This window comes from Pezoporus wallicus, unplaced genomic scaffold (genome assembly GCF_028554395.1).
Source record: "Pezoporus wallicus isolate ANWC-B61680 ecotype Strahan unplaced genomic scaffold, APGP_CSIRO_Pwel_v1 contig_4238, whole genome shotgun sequence".
Lineage (NCBI taxonomy): Eukaryota > Metazoa > Chordata > Aves > Psittaciformes > Psittacidae > Pezoporus > Pezoporus wallicus.
The window spans coordinates 489,813-508,059 of record NW_026637932.1 but is presented as its reverse complement, the minus strand read 5'-3'; positions in this window follow the sequence as shown (position 1 = coordinate 508,059).

Below are 18,247 nucleotides of genomic sequence, written 5' to 3'. Positions count from 1 at the left end.
GTTAAGGAGTGTTGATTAAGGAGGTGTTGGTGTTAAGTTTGTAATCAGGCAGCCATTTCAAGCCTTACTTTCACAGCCTGCTAACATGCAGGAATAACATTCATTTTCTGAACAGTTCTGTGACTGATGTCAGAGACAGTTGAGAAAGTTTTTTTCCCTCTTATTTCAGCTGTAGAACAAAACCATGTAGAATAAATGCTTTATGAGTTATAAAATGAGATGTGGTTTATGATTTTTCTCCCTGCTTCTCCAGGATGAAAACTACCTTTCCCAAATATGCAAATTAACATCTGTATAATCAGAATCTGGAAAAAGTAAAATAAAATTTTTACATGTTCGTCTCAATATCTGTGTGTGTACATATGAATGTGAATATGAGGCTGACTGTATGGAAAATCTGTAACGATAGGCCTTATGCTTCCGTCATGTTATATAAACTGAAAATAATTCTGCTGAATTCAGTATATCTAGATCTACTGTAAAACTGATATCTCAGAGAAATAAGTCAAAAGGCACTGACACCTGAGACTGTTGCATGTCTAGTATTTAAACTGCTGGGAAAAAAAAATCTGATTTCCTTACTACCTTGCATAACTTAAATACTGTGTTTTAATAAGTTGTAAGAAAACATATAGACTAACACTCCTGTGCACCCATATTAGAACACTGTGACATAACTAAGTCTTATTGTTCCTGTAGCAAACTTGTGTGTGTATGTGCAAACCCAAGTTCAATATATTTTAGTTCATTTCTTGAATTATGAATATGCCAAATATGCTTTGTCAGTGGAGCTCATTCTAACTTCTATTTTTTATTGGAGGCACTGAGAACACACTAGTGGAGAAAAACTGCTGTTATTTTGAAGGTCTAAGTATATGTGTAAAATAATACAGCTATGAAAAGAGGATAAACTTTCAGCTAGACAAATCATATGTACATGTAAAACTTACAAAATGACCAAACATGAAGATATAATATTGATAATTTAATCATTACTGTATACTAAAATGCTTTGTATTAAATTAAATATTGAATTGGAGGGGTCCTGAATCACTTAACCTTCAGCCAAGCTGAGTGTTTTGAGATGGGGTATTTACTATATATCTTGTCTTCAAATGACTTTAGTTAGCAATATGATTATGTAGAAAAAAAAAACAGAAGTTATACATATTCCTGATTTAATTTTGCTCTAAATAAAACACCCAGGAAAACTGTAGGTGGGTAAGAAGAAAGATCTGAGGAAAACGTGACCAAAGAAGGGTAACCAGAGTCAGGAAAAAGGATGAGGAATAGCGAATATCCAAAGGCTTCCTTGGCAGTACCCATGCTCTGTGTTCTTTTCCTATAGCTATGCTTTATCATTTCTTCTGGAAGATGAAAATGGAGAGATGAAGTTGGAAAAACAGGAATGAGAAAATTCATTATCTAATCTTATTCCAGCTAAGCCTACTATAGATTTTATTTTTCTTAACAAAAGATGAGATCAAAAAGAATAAACCTTCTTTATATAATAAAAATAAAAAAAGAATAAAATAGCTTACATCCATTCTAACATAGGGAAATAAAACTGAAAAAAAATCATCAATAAGACCTAAAAGGAGGAAATGTAAGCAAACATCCAAGGAGAAATTAGATATTTTTCAACTTTATAACTCAGAGCCACAGTGAATTAAGAAGAAAGCCTAGCAGATATAAAAGCTTTGATGAAAAAAAAGGCATTAGAAAACCACCCTAAAAATGCATTACTGTATTTCCTAGGAATAATTAATATTCTGAGGGAAGTGGATCAGTTATTTCAGATGATATTTAACCTAAAATGAGACAGACTTACTAGCACATTATATACACCAAAACAAGAAAAAAACCAACAAGTGAAGAATGGCTCAACTGAAGCAATAGGTAGACCCTGGACGTCTCCAGCTGTGAGTGTGATATAGCCTAATGGAGATTTGACATAATTTGCTAAAAGAAACAATTCACAGAAAATTCAAAGTAGCTATCCTGTCACCCACATGAAAAAACATTTTGAAAGAAAGGAAAACAGAATGTTTTTACTTTTTTTTTTTTCATTTAGTAAATGGGTGACAGCAGATTAAAGAGATCCAATCATATGAAATTCGCTGTTGTTTCTGAGCATACTTTTGAATTTATAGATGCCCATAAATTGACAGTATAAATTGAACATCAATTAAAAAAAAAAATTAAAAAATCTTATATGTTTCCACCCTATCATTTTCCTTAAATGTGGAAGAAGCAGATCTTTTTAGCCTGGAGCAGTATCACTAAGGCTATGCAGCTTCTAGCTGAAGCTGCCTGATATCTCCGCAGTCTGAAATGGGAGTAAGTTTGGTCTATCTTTTTCTTTTCATATGAGTAAGGCATTATTTATGTTTGGAAGTGCTAGATAGCACTAGAATACTTTCTGTAAACATACAAATTGAAATGCCCCTTTAAAAATGTTTCAGTTAAAACCGGTGAGTGCAATTCTATGTACGAAGCTTAAAATACTTATTTCTGCAAATTCAAGTGGATGAGATATACTAGGAAAAAAATGCTCTTCTCTTCTAAACCCTCTTATACTTATTTGCAAATCCGTGTAAAAAGCCATTTTAAAAGTTATTCCCAGGAAACAGAATTACTGCAAAGAACAGAAAAAGACTTCTTTTCAGAGATTCTTTCCAACTTGGCTCAGACCACCCTGAGCCTCAGCCTACCACAACTAGGCCTCAGACCACCACAACTGAGACACTGTGATCAGAACAGAACAGATGCTTATGCTATCAATGACTCCCCAAATCAAGGCCGCTTCTTAGCAAATTATTTTCTACATATCTGTATCATGAATGCACATTTCCCCATCCTTTAAATCAAGTTGCAGCAATGTTTATCTAACATATAGTAGTGATTCCTGACATCTTTATTTACAGTCCATTTAGGAAAAAATGGAGAGATTTTTGTCTCTTCAGGGAAAGTTTATACCTATATGGAAATCCACTTGAGGACTTCTTAATGGTCTTTTATGGGCCTATTATGCAAAACTGTAAGTAGTTCCCATTTCACAAAAATGAAAATGCGGGTTGTGCCACTGAATTGTTGAATGTGTAGCTGTTTTACTTTACTCAGGCTAGAACCTAGCTACACAGGATCTTCACTGAGTGAATAATTGAATTCTAAATACTAACATGGTGATGAAATAATGTGTGCTAAAATTGGATTACGCTTGCTGCCTTTTGCACAGATGTTGAAACATACTGACAGTTCTGAAGGTATGAAGTCTACAGTAGAGCTGATCAGAGTAATAGAACTCTCCATCTTTTAAATTTATTGTGTAGAGTAGAGAGTAGAGGTTATAATTTCTAGATTTCAGGACAGCACCCTAGGGGCTTTACAGTTGCTTTCTGTTCTTGTATCATGCAGCAGAGTAATGCAGTACTGTTAACAGCAATGACTTGATTAAAAGTCTATTAACTGTTATGTTTTTAAGTATTGAAAAGCATGAGCCCATACCTACGTAATTCCTGAAGCTGGGTGATCAATAATGAATTTAGTAGTATTTCATTTCTTTTCATCTGTTTTTTAGTTCAGCGTTCACATTTTTAATTTCCCAGAATGGTGAAGGTTAGAATTTTCTTCTTAATATAATTGAGGACACTACAATCAAAGTGCTGATAATTTTATATAATTACATGTTGGAGCCAAACTGTGAAGAGAAGGTTAAGCACTTCAAGAGGAGAAGAAGGAATACGAGACCAGGAATTTCTCTACAAGCACCCCGTAGAAGGGTCATCTCACTCTTTGTACTGCTGGAAGGCCAAAAAAATGCCCTATTGGTGTGCTCCAAAACCAGAAGTGAACATTGTTTTGAAAGACTGAATATAATGATTCAAAATCTTGGCCTTATCCTTTCTTTCCATTTGTCTGTGAATACAGAAACATTAAAGGGAATAGCAATATTGTCCACAAAGCCTTCAGTGTGAGGCAGAGATTTTGTGTTACTGTTTAACCCCCAGTATTTAATATGTGGACATATGTTCAGCACTGCTTAATCACAGTAGCTCCACATATTTTCATGGTTTGATGCCTTAGAATAGAGTATCTTTTAAAGGACTTCCTGAGCATGGCTAATTCCTTGCTGAATCAGCTAAACTAGTGGAGACTCAATTTTTACAGCTGTCTCAGCCTTTCATTTTAGAAAAGCTTCAAAATACTTAGCAGTGAATCAAAATCTATGGTAACTTACTGGTAGGTTTTTGCTGAAACGATAGTGTCGCTACAGCAGTAATTCCCATTTCCATAGCCAAGTTATGTTTTACTTATCCAGCTATTTCAAAGATGGTATTGGAAAGGATTCATTTTGTCAATTTACATTTCCATCATAAGACCTACTGTTTTTTAAAACCTATCATATTTTAAAAGACAATTACAATGATAAAATGTATATTGTTTATTTCTTGGCAATATCAAAACCAAAAAATAATATTTTGGGATTTAAACTGTAGTCTTTTTTGCTTTTTTTTTAACTTACTTTGGTCCTAAGCACGAGCTAAAAAATTTACATCTCAGATTGAAAGTGCAGACCCTTATAATTAAAAAAAATAATAATAAATTTATTGAATACTGAGAAGTTCAGATTTGTACTTTCATATACCATTCTCTTCAATAGAACAGCCGATTTCTGAGATGCTCATGCTGTACAGCTCTCATTCAGAGAATCCCTCAATGTGAGTCATTGCATAAATAAGTAAACACAGTATTTATACCTTTGACCCTGAAAAAGCATTGCAGAAGCAAAGTAAATACTCCTCTTTGAAATATACGGAAAGATTCCATCCACCTAAATTCTCAGCTGCATCTTTCAGCTCATTTTCTTGTTTAAATATCTAGTCAGAACAATAAACCAAACAATAATGAGTTGCTGAAGATATTTGAAATCTGAACTTTGTAAACATGGAGTTTTTTCATAAAGGTCTTGGAAGAGGTGAAGGAGTCGCCCACTATAACAGCATAACGGAAATCTGTTTACCGTTTCAACTATCTTGTGAAAACACAGTCATCTCATGAGTAATCTGTATGGGCTTGCTGCAGGATATAAATCTTAGTTGTGTCTTAGGAGATAAAAAAGGTGGTAAAATGAACTTGGTCCAAGAATCCAGTACCAGTCCCAGTAGAGCAACCCTTCTGGGGTGTAGGAAGAAAAGGTTACCTTTATGTATGGTGTTATTTATCATTTTGGGCCAAATTTTTAACTATGGGAATTTGGTAGTTTTGTTTGATCCTATGAATGCCTTCCCATCTCTTTTAATGTGTCTTGATCGTAATATTTGCTCTTATATATGCTCTGGTAATAGTCATTAGATAGATCACAAAATGTGACATTATCTCACAACTGATTTATCTTTATCTGTGTGTTGCAATCACAAAATGGTCTCAGAAAAGCTCAGAAACATTAAAGCTTCAGAAACATGGCAGTTGGATGCCTTTCCATACCATGAATTTACTTTGCTGTTTACTATGAATTATGGTTATGAATCATGCTGGAATTGGGCTGAGGATGTGAGGATTCAGACAAGTACTACAAAGAATGTTCTGAATTGTGAGACAATTAAAAAAAAGATTTGGAACATATACATTTGAGAACAATGTTTAAAACCCAGGCTTGCATTTCTATTCTTGTAATTTCAACCCTTTTGTGGTAGCTATGACCTCTAATTATCACGGAACTCCCACTGCATTTAGGAAGCAGAGTGACTCCAGTGGCAGCAGTTCAAACCCAATTAGTAACTGACTAAAAGTACTACAAACTAGGCTCTTTTTTACTGGTAGGTGAAAGTCAAGTGTATAAATAACAGCAAAACCCAAAATACTTATAAATAGCAACCTTAAATTACTGTGCAGGTAGGCATATGTTGCTGTTAACTTTGTGAAAAATAACTTTTTGGATGCGAGCATATGTATCTATTCAGACAATGGTTTTGCCACTGTCTATTGCTATTTGCTTGCTTTCCCGGGACTGTGTAAGCATGTTTGTGGCTCTAAACAATTAACAATTTGATATTCATATCCCAGGTTTATCTCCTCTCACTATTTCTAGAAAGTGCATTAGATAATTTTTGTTGCCAGCATGGTAATGACCCTCAGTTGTTTCCAGACTCTCAGGATGTTAATATTTCATATGCAATCACACTCTGTGAGCTGTAAAAATTTTTATAAGTGTGTATAGAGCATCAGAACGTGTTTTACATTTGAATTGAGTCATTATACTGATGGCCCTAAACACAAAACATGCAATGGGAATGAATATTTCTTTTACCTTCCAGATGCTTGATTCAGCCCTCCCAAAGCTCAAATCAGGAGTACCTTCCATTATGTAAGTGCTCTCGTGCACATACACTTCAGGTGCTTATGCACCACCTCTATTTTTTTTTTTTGTTAGTTCACTAAATTGATGACCATTTATGTGATTATATATTTTATTACGCTGGGACTGCAGAGTTCAAAGTTAGAAATAAATGAGTACCAGTGAACATGGGTAAGTGCGCATATCTACTGAGTTGTTTAAATAATTTAGATTAATCTTTCAAAAAGCCTGAGAAAGACACCTGTGGATTTTAGAAACCAAGTCTTGTAGCTGATTACAGTATTCTGAAGAATAGCTTCTTCAACAGCTTTATGCCTATAAGGTGTGCAAAGAAGCATATTATTTCTACTGAATGGGCAATAACAGCTTTATACTACACATCTCTCTAAAGCTAAACATCTCTAAGAAATGAAAGGATAGTATTTGTAACTTCTATTTTAGCTTGCTGTAAAAAAGCTTGCGAAACTGAATGGCCAGCAAGAACTCTGAGATGTTTGTCTGTTTTTATTTGCCTGCAGTATGCAAGACCACTGAAATATTCTTTTACCTAAAGTATAATTAGGAGACAACTGCACTGTGAACAGCTGAAGTACTTAACTGCTTCAGTAGAAAAACCTAATCTTGAATTTCATTCAGAAAGCTTTTGAATGAAGAAATTAAGGGCTATAATTGTATTCCTAAAAGATTTTCATTCTAGAATAAGCTATAGAAAACTTTATTTTGACTTGCACAATTGTGTTGCACACAAAATGCATTTAATAAAAAGGAGATCAATATTTTTAATAGAAATTTTCACATTTAAATTTCTTTTTTCCCTCTGATCATTTAAGGGCCAGTTTTCTTCCTTTCATAAATCTTTTCTCTGATACCTTTAACTCTCAATTAGTGATATTCTTAGTGTTTGTGCATCTGACTCACAAAATAAATGTCTTTATACAAAAACCACCCCATTTACTACTTCACAAAGAAATTTTGATAATTCTACATTATCAAGACTCATAAGTAGATCAGTAAAAAGAAATGAATAAATTCAAACATATTATGTCACAAGAAAAACACATTATGCTTCTGACAACTGCTGACTTATGGAGGTGGAAAAGATTAAATGAAGTGGTATTAAGTTAAAAAGAAATTTCTCATCAAATACACACATTTCCCTTAAAAAGCACTTTAGTAACAAGATTATCTTTATACTCAGAATAAGATGATCTGAATGTTATCATTCCTGCTGAATTTCTAATAGTGGTCCTATGATCTTAATTGATACTTTTATTTATTCTGAGGAGTAAACAATTTTAGACCAGTAGTGTTTATTCACAAAAATTCATGAGGTACCTATTTTCTTAGTATATAAACAGGCATAGAACTCAAGAAACATCAAAGTTAAAAAAATATTTTTTTCATGAGTATATCAAACAAGATGATTCTCACTTGTTTAGTACTATGTCATTGTATAACTCCACTGACCTTTGTGATAATGTCAGAGTTCTCAACACACTGGAAAACATAGCAGTGGCTAAACATGATCTTAGAGACATAATTATAAATGCCAGTTAAAAAATAATCTTGCTTCCTGTTCATCTTTGAATCTAAGATAATTTCCATTTTTTTTTTTTACCTCAAATACTTAGAAATATGTCTATTCTCTAGACTTTTTGTGTGTGTAGAAAAATCATTAATCAGCCCTGGTTTCGAGGCTTTTTTGTGTGAAATGTTTGAGAACTGTGAGTTTAGTAAGTACATATTTCTTTGCTATGTTTCATGGTATTTACCATCATTAAGCTTCTGACATGATTAAGCTTCTGACATCTACAAAATAATCGCATATTTTGAATACATATTGAAATAAACAGGTGGGATTAGCAGGTAGAATCAGTCTCTCCTCCCTGTAGGTGCTGTAGGCAGGAGAACCAGAGCTATGATAAGACTCAAGCAACACAGAGTTTTAATGATGCAAATATCCTCGTATCTAAAATATGTGACATGAACTTAGATTTTCTGCATGAAAATTTAGATGGACTGTAGGTGGGAACCTTTGCATGGTTTGAAGTAAAAATTATTACTGTGTACTGGAATAATTGGCTTTTCTTAAAAAATAATAAAAGATACAATATGAACTCTAGCTGGATGGTTTGCATATGGCTAAGATACGTTCTGTGCCCAGCATATGCCCTCTGATATATTGCAGCTTCGAGCAAAGTAATAATATCAGATGTGGTTCCTTGTCACCTTCTCTTCTCCTCTGTTCAGACAAAGGTTGTTATTGCCTTTTTTCATTGTTAAACTTTTTCATAAAAGTAACACTTTGTCCTTGTAGAACAGTGACTTTTCTATTGAACTTCTTTATTTACACTTTTTTTCAGATATTTCGTAGATAAGGAAACAATATGAAACCTTTTTACTCCTATACCTCCTATATGCAATATATCTTCTCTCAATAAAGACAGAAAAATAGAATGAATAAATAATAAAATACTCTATTTTTTCCTCCAGTTTCATCATATCTTACCACTAGTATATAGACACCTTTTGTCTTGGAAAATGAAGATATGTTCCATGATTTTTTTCCTAATTCTAAAGAATAGTTCTCCTTGATGTTTAAACAGTATGCATAATCAGATGTGACAGAAACATACAATGTTTCTTCCTGTGCTTGACACAAGAAAACTCTAATTAGCTGAATATTTAATAACCACAGACTGCTATCCATACACATATTTGAATTTTCTCTACATCTTTTGAATCCTCTAGAAACACATCTGATTAAACTGAAACTGTATAGCTGGTTTTTGGTTTTGTTTTTACATCTATGTCCTCAAGTACTGAGACAAATTAGTCTTACTTGCATTTGTAAGACTGCAGTTAAAATTCTGCTAGATACATGATTCTACCAATGAAAAACAGCTATAGGATTTTGGTATGAGAATAATGTAGATTTAGGAAAGTAAGTCACACATGCACCTTTTTTAATATGTTTTTGAAGTTACTTGTTTACACACATTTCAGTCAGCACAATTGTATCACAACAGTTTTTTGGCTGAGGTAATTTATTCTAGTGAATATTTGCTGTTTTATACCCCAAGCAATTCCCATTACGTGAAAAGTCACATCCATCCGCACAAAATCCATTCAATTTTTGAGCCAAATTCTGCTCTTTAAAAAAATCATACCTATAGAGGCTATCAAGATTAATAATTTCTGTGTGAGCTGAAAATATAACAAAGTGAAGAATTTTCTCCAGAAATTAGGAGACAGTTCTGGGTTGTATTTTTTTTTTTTTTTTCTGCAGATCTTTAAGATTTTTTTTAGGACTTCTAATTTTCACTCTGAAATGAAGATATGTGACTATAGCAAATCTATAGGTATTGCTTACCATTACTATAGCCATCACAAGAAATCTTGTGTGTGGGTCATTCCAGAAGACTGACCATTTGCTAATATGTAAAGGACCAGCTATTTTTATTTTTTTAAAAATAAATGTTCAGCATTGTGCAGAATTATGAAATACTTCTCCCTTCAACACTGCAAAATGTAATCTTGTTGGTCATTGTTTTAAAAGTTCAAAATACTTTTGAGTACTGAAGCTCTTAGCATCTATAGAAACTGCTGCTAGCCACAAAAGCCCATTCAGGGAAAATTTAATATTGCTTCTACCCAATATAGACTTGCTGTCTTCCATGAATGCTTGCATCAGCTGTGTCCTGTACTTTAACAGGAACATAAAACTTGAAGACGCTTTCCTGGTTAGAACTTTTTCTGCCATGTTTTTAACAGGGATTAAGCTCCATTCTTAGGAAAACATCAGTCCTGTGTTACAATGTACTTCCACATAAACTGATTTTTTATGAATCCCTGCATATTCTTTAAAGTACACCCAAAGTTCAATCTAATCTAGATGGCATCATCAAATTTTTATGCCATTACTATAATTACATTTGCACACACAACTCAATTACGAAAGATACGGATCGTTACCTGCACAATTTGATTATGCAATTTAAATCAATATATTTGATATAATTACAGTTAAGGTTACAGTACATTTTGTCACAAACCACATTATACATTACTGTCTTGTTTTATGCATTTTAATAATTCACTTTAATCCAGTATACTTCAATAAAAAGGGATATTTTTCTTCTGGAGTAATTTCACTAAATGGGAGGAGATAGGAAAATATATTGTACATTAGGGACTAAAACTAAGCAAATTATCTACCCTGGATTTTGTTTTAATAATCTACAGGCACGTTGTTGTATTTTGGAAACAAAGAAATATCATTGCTGTGCTGTTTTATTCTGTGTACATAGAAGCTAGGCCATAGGAGGGAATTTATAGAAGGATACATATGAGAAGTTAAAGCCAAACTGGGTGTTAACACAGAACATGTGCTTTAATATGCTTATCCAGGTGCCAGTTTGTTTCGGATTTGATTCAAAACTTAAATCTGGACAGTCCTGAACTAGCAAATGCTTGATAGTAAGTAATTCATATATATATACACTAATTCATGCATGCACATAAACTGTCTCTAAAATATAGTCATTTGGGGGAGACACAGCAGGGAATCTGGTTAGAAAATACAAACATACACTTCTAAAACAGATTAGAACCAGAAGCAATTTAAGAATACCCATATTTCATAGTGATGAAAATTTTCAGTTAATTTATTCCTATGCAATTTCATTAAAATTAGAGTGTTGTTTGCCTCAGAATGTTTCTATACGTTTTCTGGCACAAAGTTAACTATACAGCTCCACAAGCCTTTTGTATTTTGACTTTTATTTAGTGACCTCACATAGTTTCACTCAAAGTGAAGTGGTTATTCACTTGTTTCAAAAAAAAAACATTAAGCGTGTTCATAATAAACTTCAATTTAAATACCAAGGTATTTTCTGCAGTCATAAACTTTTACCTTCTTTATGGATCAAATGATTAACAGCAATTTAAGACTTTATTGTCAATAAACATAATTAACAAACACAATAGTAATATTTATACTGTTTTATTAAATGTATTATACCTCTCTGCAATTGCAGATTGTGATAAATATTTTATTCCAACCTCTTGATAGTCTCTGAAAACTGTCCTTGAAATACTTTGTTTTTTACTTGGATGACCTGTGCTTTGGTGTCTTATCGAATGTAGCAGACAAGTGGCAGATTGATCAATGGAAGGCCAGATTTTCAAAAAAAAACCACCATACAGCAAAGCCTATTTGAAAGGCTTCATAGCTCCTTACTTATTTTAGCATAGTGAAGTTAATATGGCCCCAGCTTTGGATGAAGAACAGTAATATCTCAGAAACAGTGTTAAACTTTGTAATAATTTCAAGGCCACATGAGTAGTAAGTCCTATTTATTTTTTTCCCCTCAGTAACTTGATCCAATTAAGAATTCTGATCGTGGTGAAAAGCATTGAAAAATTTGCTTTGATTTAAAATTAATCTTAAGTCTGTGCATCCAATCAACTTTGACTTCTTTATTCGGTTCTCTGCCATGACTGGAGTTAGGATTTCTCCCTTCCCCAGCAATTTAGTTCTTCTTCCACAAAAGTGTTAAAACACTACAATTATGAAAGGTTATTTTGCAACTTCTACATTAAAAATCTGGTGTGATCTCAATAAAACCCCCTAATTTTTGCAGTTTTCCAATACTTAAAGCTTTAAATTTTAACTCTTAAAGTCACCTTGAACTCAGGATTACTCCCTGTATCCCTGTTCTCGTATTTTTATTTTCTGTGGTCTTGATGATGCTGTATTTTTTCCTAACAGTTTGGGATTTAGAAATTAAGTATAGGAAGTGAATACATGTGTACATCCCACTGATGTTTATGCAAAGAAAAGGGCAGGGAGTGCAAGATGTCAGGGTAGCTGAGAGGAAGCTGGAATGCTTGCTCCAGGCCCAAACTGTGCAGGGGCCTCAAGCTTCCCCTCTAGCTCATGGAGGAAAGAAGGAGGCTGTTAGCCCAGGAAGCTGGGAACTAGTGACAAAAAAAAAAAAAACAACAAAATAAGGAGGAATCCCAGGCACAGCAACAGGTTGGGCAGAGATTCAGAGCAGCCCTGTGGAGAATTACGTGGGGGTGCTGGTCAATGAGAAAATGAACATGAGCCGGCTTCAGTGTGCACTCGCAGCCCAGAAAGCCAACCATATCCTGGGCTGCATCAAAAGGAGCGTGACCAGCAGGTCGAAGGAGGTGATCCTGCCTCTCTGCTCTGCTCTTGCGATGCCTCTCTTGGAGTATTGTGTGCAGTTCTGGTGTCCTCAGCATAAAAAGGACATGGAACTGTTGGAACAAGTCCAGGGGAGGGCCACGAGGATGATCAGGGGACTGGAGCACCTCCTGTATGAAGATAGGCTGAGAAAGTTGGGGCTGTTCAGCCTGGAGAAGAGAAGGCTGCATGGAGACCTCATAGCAGCCTTCCAGTATCTGAAGGGGGGCTGCAGGGATGCTGGGGAGGGACTCTTCATTAGGGACTGTAGTGACAGGACAAGGGGTAACAGGTTAAAACTTAAACAGGGATGTTTAGACTGGATATAAGGAGGAAATTCTTTCCTGTGAGGGTGGTGAGGCACTGGAATGGGTTGCCCAGGGAGGTTGTGAATGCTCCATCCCTGGCGGTGTTCGAGGCCAGGCTGGACAGAGCCTTGGGTGATATGATTTAGTGTGAGGTGTCCCTTCCCGTGGCAAGGTGGTTGGAACTTGATGATCTTAAGGTCCTTTCCAACCCTAACTATTCTATGATTCTATGATTCTATGAGTGACTGTACAAAAGAAAAAAAAAAATCTTGCTTTTCTTTGTGGTCTCATTAGTTTATTATATACTAGTAAAAATAAAGAAATTGAGTATCTTCTAGGGTTTTTCCATGGGCAGGTGCTATGCTCTTCAATCTACTATTTAAATCACATTTCAGATTCCCCAGTGAAAGTTAATACGCTACTCTAGAGAATGAGAAGCTATATTTTTCTTCATTTTTTTACCATACTTTGAAATTGAGACCTGCAGAAATGCACCCTACATTACTGACTGTAGTAACAGATATCTCAGTAGGGATAAAATATAGTCTTATTCCTGGGAATAGATTTTCTTGTCTTTAATGAAAGATGGCTTAGCAATGCAAATTAAGTAAATTTTTAAAGACTTGTCATAATTCCGTTTCTTTATGTACCTATTTGGTAAACATGAACTAAAAAACCAGGACTTAAATCTTTTTACAGTCTTTTTGAGTAGGAATATTGGAGAAAAGAAAAAAAATCAATTTTTCCAGCTTATCAGCTCATGTCCATGTATTAATTCTTTGGAGTTTACTCTTTTATCTTTGATCTATGTCCCATTAGCATCAGGGATCATGGTACACCAAAGAATGGTTTTATTTTTATCTCAGGTTGCATCGTAGGGAGTTTTGAGCTGTTCAGACATGACTTAAACCCTCAAGGTCTTTTAATGAAAAAAAACATACATTTATAAAGTTACAGCTACCTGTCGCTAAAGTTGGATTGCTGTGCTTTAGCTAAGTCTGCCTCCTATTTGAGCAATTATTTTTTTAGATGAAAAATAACTGCTTTACGGGGAGCACTGATGGTACGTGTTACATGAAATCTATGAGAAGACTTTCGTTGGGATGAAAATTGTTTTGTTCAGTAGAGGTTAAGAGATAGTTTAATTTATTTATTTAGCATTTTAGGATGTTATCTAGCTTCTTTCTTCCTAAGTCAAAACAGAGTAGACTTAAATATAAATACAGAGTCCACAGCTTTAAACTGTATATTGGTTCATCAAGCAGAGCAGGGGACAAGTAAAATCATAGAATCACAGAATCACAGAATCATAAAATCATAGAATATGTAGGGCTGGAAAATCACCTAGTTCCAAATCCTCTGTCATGGGCAGGGATGCCTCACCCTAGACCATGTCACCCAAGGCTCTCTCCAGCCTGGCCTTGAACACTGCCAGGGATGCAGCATTTACCACCTCTTTGGGCAACCTGTGCCAGTGCCTCACCACCGTCACAGTAAAGAACCTCTTCCTTATATGTAACCTGAACTTCTCCTATTTTAGTTTGAATCCATTACCCCTTGTCCTATCAGTACAGTTCCTGATGAACAGGCTGCAAAATTAATTCTTCTGAATAGATTCTGAAAGAAGTCCACAGCATTTAGGGTAGACCTGGAGTTGACATTTCTCCTTAATAAACCCCAATTATCCTTAATAAAAGCTGACCTGGGCTCTCCTGATCATGTGAATCCAGAAAGAGAGCATTATACAAACTATCCAGACTTTTCCTAGATTAGAAGAGTCTATCCATTGCTTTAAAAACATATGAACAGGCTGGTTCTAATTACAGACCCCTTAATGAGACACAACACCAGGAGGCCAAATAGTATTCTCAGTATTTACAGTGCAATCACCACAGTATGCAGAGTGCACAGTTTATATTCTTAGGTATCTATCCTGAAAACTCAGAATAAAATTGCCTGTATGTCTCTCCATCCATTCTAAAAAATTAGTCCAGTCTTTTAAATTGTTTAGGCAGCCCACAGGCCTCAGCTTCATTAAAGCCACTGACCCAAGGAAAGCTGGAGGCCATGGAAGGCTGGTCATGGACAGATATTTGCTCTACAAGCAGCTGCTGTGGTTTGATGTTACTGCCAATAGCTATTGATCATTGTCCTGAGGAAGTTTACTGCTCTCACTATTATACAGTGGAGTGGGTTGCAAAACAAACTGTGCTATTTAAACAGTCTTGATAGATGGCCTAAGTTAGCAGGACTGATTTTACTGTAAACATACGTTGGAGTATTCATAAAAACAACTTTGCCAACAACTTGTGCCAACATCCAGCTGCTGGGAGATAATTTGGGCTCTGTGGGGAGGGTGTAATATCTCAAACCAGCATGCCCTGCTCAGGAAGAGGGTATCAGCCTGTAAAGATTGCACTAACTTTACTTAGTTGTAGCTTTTTTTGTGTCAGGCTCCAAGATACATTGTGCTGAAGTGCCGTATGTCAGAGACCTCCTTGTACAAAGTTTGGTCATGATCCATTTCCAAACACACAAAGCAACTAGTCATAATTCCATCAGCATGTAGCTTTAGTTTCATTGTCTGACTCTTAGTGACTGCACTGATAAGTGTTTCACTTACCTAGCAGAGGTAAAAAGGTGATTTTATTTGGGTTGGGGTTTGGTTGGTTTTTTTTCAGAAAAGAAAAAGGGTAAGTCCCAAAATATCTGCTTCAATTTAATGTAAATGCTATGACTCTCTTTCCTAGTTGCTGGGTGGATTTTGCAATGGTTTTAATAAAAACAATTTTTCTAATATAAAGAGGACTCTGTGGATGCCTGATCAAGAGGACTCCATAGATGAAGTGCTCTAAAGACAGACAGGAACAGCCTCACGCTCACAAGCCCTTGTTCTCATGGGGGACTTCAACCTCCTTGATATCTGTTGGAGGGTCTTCACCAGCAAATGCTCTGACCACACCACCCAAGTCTTGAAAGGCAGACAGAGGGAATGTAAGAATGAAGAAGGGGAAAATGGATGACCCAGGGAATTACAGACCAGTCAGTCTCACCTCTGTGCCTGGCAAAATCTTGGAGCAGATGCTCCTGGAAGGCATGCTAAGGCACATGAAAAACAACAAGGTGCTTGGTGACAGCCAGCATAGCTCTAGTAAGGGGAAATACTGCCTGACTATTTTGGTGGCCTTCTATGATGGGGCTACGGAACTGATGGACAGGGGTAGAGCAGTTGACGTCATCTACCTGGACTTGTGCAAAGCGTTCAACACTGTCCCACACGACATCCTTGTCTCTAAATTGATGGGTGGACCACTCGGTGGATAAAGAACTGGCTGGCTGGCAGCACACAGAGTCGTGGTCAATGGCTCAATGACACCAAGCTGTGTGGTTCAGTTGATACGCTGGAGGGAAGGAATGCCATCCAGAGGGACCTCGACACGCTTGTGAGGTGGGCTGATGCCAACCTCATGAAGTTTAACCATGCCAAGTGCAAGGTCCTACACCTGGGTTGGAGCAATCCCAGGCACAGCTACAGGTTGGGCAGAGAAGAGATTCAGAGCAGTCCTGTGGAGAAGGACTTGGGGGTGTTGGTTGATGAGAAACTTAGCATGAGCCGGCTTCATTGTGTGCTTGCAGTCCAGAAAGCCAACCATATCCTGGGCTGCATCAAAAGGAGCGTGACCAGCAGGTCGAAGGAGGTGATGCTGCCCCTCTGCTCTGCTCTTGTGATGCCTCTCTTGGAGTATTGTGTGCAGTGCTGGTGTCCTCAACATAAAAAGGACATGGAACTGTTGGAACAAGTCCAGAGGAGGGCCACAAGGATGATCAGGGGACTGAAGCACCTCATAGCAGCCTTCCAGTATCTGAAGGGAGCCTATAAGGATGCTGTGGAGGGACTCTTTATTAGGGACTATCACGAACAGGACAAGGGGTAATGGGTTAAAAGTTTATATTGAATATAAGGTGGAAGTTTTTAACTGTAAGGGTGGTGAGGCACCAGAATGGGTTGCCCAAGGAAGCTGTGAATGCTCCATCCCTGGCGGTGTTCAAGGCCAGGTTGGATAGAGCCTTGGGTGAGATGGTTTAGTGTGAGGTGTCCCTGCCCATGACAAGGTGGCTGGAACTAGATGATCTTAAGGTCCTTTCCAACCCTAACTATTCTATGATTCTTTGAGTCTAATATGAACTACCAAAGTCACACAAATAGCACACACAAGTTTGTTGAACATTTCCTCTGCATTATAATAGTTTTATACTTTAAGGGTATGTTTGTCTTACATTAAACCCTCTCCATGTATTGATGAATGCTAGTCTATTTTTGTTAAGACCAGTTTGGACTCAATTAAAATAGTATAGGTTTAAGCTACACAATAATCCCGAAAGCCTGATAAGAGTCCTTGTTTAATATCTTCAAAAAAACTTTAATTAAAGAAGGAAGGTCCAGATCCTTATCTGTTGTAAAGTGACATTATTTTTAACGGAGCTATACAAATTTTCACCCACTTAATATCTGATCCTTTGACTGTGCCTTGTTTGGTGTTAACTAGGTTTATTCTCTTTCACTGTTAATGAAATGTTTTCTGCTTCATTTCCTGAATAAAATGTCAGCTGACTAAAAGAAAAAAATCCCTCCACTATACGTGTACTAGCAAACAGATTTTCCCCAGTCAACACTGACACTGACTTCAACAGAGTCGTTATTTTATAATAGTTGAGAAACTGATCCTGAGGCTTTCTAATTTTGGTAGGCTTTTAAATAAAATCCTAAAATGGAGCTCTGCATCCATGAACCATACCATGTTTAAAAAAAAAAAAAAAAAAAAGCATTTAGCACTCTGCAAAACAGCTTTAGAATCTTCTTAGTGAAATTAAATCAGAAGTTAATTTTTCAGGTTTTCCAGGGGGGTATCTGTTTTACGTTTCAATAACTACATGGTTTAATGAAAACTTGATTTCAGTATAGTACAAGAAGCAAAAGGTATCCTTTTGTGTTTAGTTGTATGCCCAATCACTATGAAAACTTCAGAACTCTTGACAGAAATTCATTATTACATTTATTGCAAAGCTTCATGTTTAAGATATTAAAAAATGCTGTCAGAAAGTGGAGAGGTTATGTGAATCAAAGTTTTATCAAGATTTTACTATTTATCAAAGCAGATGACGGTTTCTTGGAACAAATACTCTTAATGATAACTGTTTCTTTTTAAATTCAGAGTCCATGGCAACAGCTTTTCAAACTGTATAAACCATTCATTTCAATAAGAAACAGTACAAGAATTAAATACAAGTTCTGTTAATATTATTTGATTATGGACTAGAGCAAGCAAGTGTGGTCAAGTTTATGGTCAAATAGTAAATTCAAAATCT